Source organism: Chelonia mydas, chromosome 17, assembly GCF_015237465.2.
Source record: "Chelonia mydas isolate rCheMyd1 chromosome 17, rCheMyd1.pri.v2, whole genome shotgun sequence".
NCBI lineage: Eukaryota > Metazoa > Chordata > Testudines > Cheloniidae > Chelonia > Chelonia mydas.
The window spans coordinates 5825706-5831705 of NC_051257.2; positions in this window are offsets into that span (position 1 = coordinate 5825706).

Sequence of the window (6000 nt, forward strand, 5' to 3'; positions counted from 1 at the left end):
CAAACAAAATTGACGGACTCTTTCTCCACTACAATATTCAAATTTTATTGGCACAAGACAGTGGAGAATCAACTTCAGTACCTGGAAAGGTAATGGAGCAAATAATTAAGTAATCAATTTGCAACACCTAGAAGATAATAAGGTGATAAGTAATAATCAGCATGGATTTGTGAAGAACAAATCATGTCAAACCAACCTAATAGCTTTCCCTGACAGGGTAACAAGCCTTGTGATGGGGGGGAAGCGGTAGATGTGGTATGTCTTGACTTTAGTAAGGATTTTGATACTGTCTTGCATGACCTTCTCATAAACAAACTGAGGAAATACAACCTAGATGGATTACTATAAGGTGGGTGCATAACTGGTTAAATTTTTTTTTCCAAAGTTTAGTTATCAGTGATTCACAGTCAAGCTGGAAGGACATATTGAGTGGGGTCTCACAAGAATCAGTTCTGGGTCTTGTTTTGTTCAATATCTTCATCAATGATTTAAATAATGGCATAGAGAGTACACTTATGAAGTTTGTGGATGATACCAAGCTGGGAGGGGTTGCAAGTGCTTTGGAGGATAGGATTAAAATTCAAAATGATCTGGACAAACTGGAGAAATGGTCTGAAGTAAATAGGGTGAAATTCAATAAGGACAAATGCAAAGTACTCCACTTAGGAAGGAACAATCAGTTGCACACATACAAAATGGGAAATGATTGTCTGGGAAGGAGTACTGCAGAAAGGGATATGGGGGGTGACAGTGGATCACAAGGTAAATATGACTCAACAGTGTAACACTGTTGCAAAAAAAGCAAACATCATTCTGGGATGTATCAGCAGGAGTATTGTAAGCAAGACATGAGAAGTAGTTCTTCCTCTCTACTCCGCTCTGATTAGGCCTCAACTGGAGTATTGTATCCAGTTCTGGGTGCCATATTTCAGGAAAGATGTGGACAAATTGGAGAAAGTCCAGAGAAGAGCAACAAAAATGATTAAAGGTCTAGAAAACATGTCCTATGAGGGAAGGTTGAAAAAATTGGGTTTGTTTAGCCTGGAGAGGAGAAGACTGAGAGGGGACATAATAGTTTTCAAGTACATAAAAGGTTGTTATAAGGAAGAGGGAGAAAAATTGTTCTTCTTAACCTCTGAGGATAGGACAGGAAGCAATGGGTTTAAATTGCAGCAAGGGCAGTTTAGGTTGGACATTAGGAAAAACTTCCTAACTGTCAGAGTGGTTAAGCTCTGGAATAAATTGTCCAGGGAGGTTGTGGAATCTCCATCATTGGAGATTTTTAAAAACAGGTTAGATAATCACCAGTCAGGGATGGTCTAGGAAACAATGTAGTCTTGGTTTAGCATGAGTAATTGGACATGGGTGACGCCTCATTTCTTGGGAGATAGGATTAGGGAGGTAAATGGATCAGGAGGCTAGAAAAAGAATGTCTATACTAGCGAAAATAAGGGGGAATACCCAGAGAACCATTTACAATGGACAAGTTAACAATGGCTAAGCTAAATCAGGAATGTAAATATGAGGTAAAGAGTAAGTCATACATGGACAATGCGTGGACAGAGCATGCTGTATAGGGATTGGTTCTTACAAAGTAACCAAGCCAATCCCAAATTGTATAATGCAATGCAATGTGTCAATGTATATAAAGGAAGAGGTTTGCTGTGTAACTTTGGGTACGTGGTATGCCCTATACCAGAGGTTTTCAAACTTTTTAGACTGGGTACCTCTTTCCAAATAATGTAGTCTACTGTGTACCCCATATGAGATAGGGTTATAATATACCTATGTGGTTAGATTGCCAAGTCTTACTAAATAAAATCATTGTCTGCTGTTACAGGATTTTTCTCGTGTACCCCCTGACAAGAGTTTATGTACCCCAGTTTGAAAACTATTGCCCTATACCCACCCCTTATGCTTGAATCTGATCAACTCAGCCTGTTCTGTTGCACTCCAGAGGTAGCTGAATTTCAGTGGTAGGTGAACTGGTAAATATTTATCTCATATACAGACTGTTCTGTTCTTCTCCAGAGACATATTTGCTGCATGCCAAATAAAGGAACCTGAGAGACAAGACTGGAGTCAAGCTGAGTTCTTGGGGAACTCCAATAAACAGTAGGTAGATAAAATATATCTAAAATTATTTGGAATTTTGCAAAATTTTGTCAAAACTGATAGAAAATGAAAACTACCAGAAAACTGAGAGAGACTGGCCAGATGAATTCATTATAATGGCTGACTTTATGGAAAATTCCATGAGGACTGCCATTTGTTTTCATCATTTCCTTCAAAAAATTATCAGCAATAATCTTTTTTTAGAGGTAATGCAAGTTAATGAAAAATATAGCCCATGTGTTAAAGTAGTGTCTTAATCGGCAATAGTCTTTTTTTATAGATATTCATCTTTTATTGATTTTAAAAAGTTTACATTTAGAATGTAATAGTTAAATTATATGAAAAACAGAAATGACAGTTTATAGTTAGACTCATATATTTGAAAAAGAAACTCATAAAGCAAAATAAAGTTCACATATGTTTCATATTTTCATTGTGTCTGTCATGAATTTGATGTGGTGGTTTATTTTGTATCAACCTTGTAAATTATATAATAGTCTTCCACACAAGCATCTTCTGGGATGATCTATGGCTTGTGTAAAACTGTGGAATTAAATTAATGAAATATGAATATTTTAATCTTAAGCACTGCACATATATTTATATTCAAGATATTGCTAAGAATATTCATGTTTTGTCTACTTTGTGGTTTGTATATTTTTCTGGAGTTTTTATGTGTATATTAAAAATAACATTTTGTGGCCAATTTAATGGAAATACGTAGCACCAAAAACATTATTTTCCCTTAAAATGGTCAGATTTAACAAAAAATGGCATTTCAGTTAGTGCTAGTGTGCTCATGTAGTCTGAAACTTTTGGAAGAGTTAATTTTCTAAATTGAGACAATGTAAAGGGGTTTAAAATCTAGTACTTTATAAGTACAATTTTTCTGGCTTATGCTTCAGAACATAGAAAAATCGTTTTACTATGAGATTAAATCTAAAAGTTAAATTGTGAATCTTATATCAACATATTACTCTGATTTATCATTATCAACAACACAATATGCAAGTGGCTAATATGATGTACAAATAACATTTTCTTGAATCAGTAATTCCAATTATGAACATATGGTATTGAACAATGACCGTACCCCGTTAAAAGGGAACTGTATTTACTTCTCTGTCTCCTCCAGTTTCCTCCCACCACAGGGACTTCTGAGCTACTGACTCACTTGGCTTAGCAGACAATGCTTTGGGAGGTTCTACCTCTCCCTACTCCCTCATGCAGACCATGAAAAAGGAATCAGAGCATCTCCATCTACTCATGAGTTACAAATTCCATATGGCCCTGGAGGTGAGAGGGCCATGGCTTTGCTTCAAGGGATCTGCTACGTGACTGGCCAACTTGGGGTGGGCATACCTCATGGTTGCTTGGAGGGCCCATGGTTGGGGAAGAGTATATAAAGGGTTTAATAGGCTGGGACAGGAGACGTGGTGAGCTGTACATATGGCCAATCAGGAGGTTTTCCCTTGCACGTATTTTTCAGCTCAGTGCTTTGGCAGTGTCAGCTAGGGTATGGTTATTAAGAAGGGCTAGCAGTTAACCTTTTGGTTCAGGGTCTGGGGTCTCCACAACATGCACTAGGTTACATCAATCACTATATTTGGAGTCAGGGAGGAATTTTCCATCAGCATGTTGGCCTGTAGTCCCCTCTTTGTTGCAATAGTGATAATCTGTTTTGGAGTTAATTTAGTTGAAAGGAATTTGATCTTTCAGAAAAAATGTGGGATGGTCTGGAGATTAGCAGGTAGCAGCTACAAAGATGGGCGAGAGGAATTGCAAATTGATTGGGATGAAAGGATGGACTTGTATCCAGGCTCAGAGTGCAGAATTAAAACGGGCCACAGTTGGTGATAGTGGTAGACAGCAACCTCAATAATGTTCACAGGTGAAATGTGGCATGCTCTTTGAAAGGGCCTGATTCCCTTCAAAAGGTTAGGTGGGATCTGTGGCTTTAGCGAAACCGCATCCTTTCTGCATGGTAAGGACATAGAAGCAGAGTGGCCGCTCTTGTGGTATAGTGTGTTTTTTCTAAAGCTTCAATTCCTGGAAGTGTTGAATAGGCGGGAATTTGTTTTCATTTAAAAAATAAAAATTTTAATCCTTAGGATTGTGCGGAATACATAACCCAAATGCACCCTAAGGACTCAAACTAAAGAGCAAATTAAAAGTACCCAAAGTGTGTGGTTTATTTTTTTTAATCTCATGGTTTTTAGACCTGACTCATATTTTTGAAAAGCGTTAGCAATGCTGTGGCACTGCCTGGGGCCTTCAAGACTCACCCCTGGATTGGTAGATCACAATACTTGGCTTGTTGCTGTTCATCATTTTACCTTATTTTGGTTTGTAGTTTGAGTTGATACGTAAATTCAAGGTGCAGGCAGAGGTCTTTAATCTATTTAATATGTCTGGAGTTTTATTTTTAGAATGGAGCCAGGAGTGGCACTTAGCTATGTATCAGTGTGGTAGGCTTTATTTTTATTGAAATATGCACAGAGTGGTATATATGAAACACTAACCATGCAAGAACAGAGTTAACCACATATATGACATGGTAGTATTTCAGACTTTAATTCTTTTTGTCTGAATTTTATACCAAGTTGCTTAATATTTATTTGTATGCTTTGAAGAACAATGTGGAGGTGGAAGCTAAAAAAAAAAATTACCAGGAAATGAGACGAGTGTCCATTCCTGCTGATCAGGGCATATAGAAAATAAGTATATTGAAATAAAATTTATAGCAAAACATACTAATCTTCTGCTCTTTTTACCATAAATAACCATGAATCTATTGTGCTAGTGAAATTTTATTTAACTGGATGTTGGTGAAAGAGCCTGGCCTCAAATTATAGTAGGGACAGTTAGATTAAACTTGGTATAATATGATGAAATGGTCTTTATGAGCTATTTCATAAAATACGTGTGTGTGTGTGTGTGTGTGTGAAGTCAAATCAATATCACAGTGAAAAAAATCTTGGGTTTTTAGGTTAGAGCTTATAATAAAAATTGTTTTAATCTCAAGAGGTGGCTGAGATAGCAAAGTGTTTTTTTAATTCTAAATGTGTCATATTTTCAAGTTGTTGTATGTTTGTTACCCATCTTGTCTTACATTAGTCTCAAACAGCTATCCTAGAATTCAAAATCAGAAATTCATATTTTTTAATGTAAAGGGGGTAAAATGTGTATGATGATATTAATTTGTTGTTAACTGATATAATACAATATTACTAAATGACAGTTAATCTATCAAACCAATGCCATGACATCTTATTTGTTGTTTTAATATGTTTTAAGGAAGAAATGTATTTTTCAGATGTGTTTTACGTTTGCACCAAGTAATGGAAAGTACAATATATTATGTGCTTGTGCCTTAGAGGAAACTTCTTAACAAAAATAATTGAATGTAGTAAATCTTTTTCCCCCTGCTTCCCCACTTGTATGCCTTCTGCATTGTATCTCTTATGTTAGTACTTATAGCAAACCTTGTTGGTAATGACACGATTACAGAGCTGATGCAAGTGATACTATAGTGGAACACTGCCCTTACCCACCATATGTTTGCTTTACATTGCAAGGTGGGTTTAATTCTCTTTCTCACTCTCTCTGATTCTTCATTTCTTCAGTAAGCGACCTCATTTATCTGAGATTTAGAGTCTTGTTACTGTTTGCTTTTGCTATTGGGAGTAAGACTACAGTTTTCAAATAATCAGAAACATCCACAAGCTAATAAATCTGTCCTGAAATTGTCATTTGATTGTGTATATTGTGTATGTTTATATTCAACTGTGTCTCTGTATGGATGATTTATCAGGTGTTTATTTTAGAGTTTCATCATATACACTGGTGAGATGATTTGTTGCACAGTAGGTTTAATAACTTAAG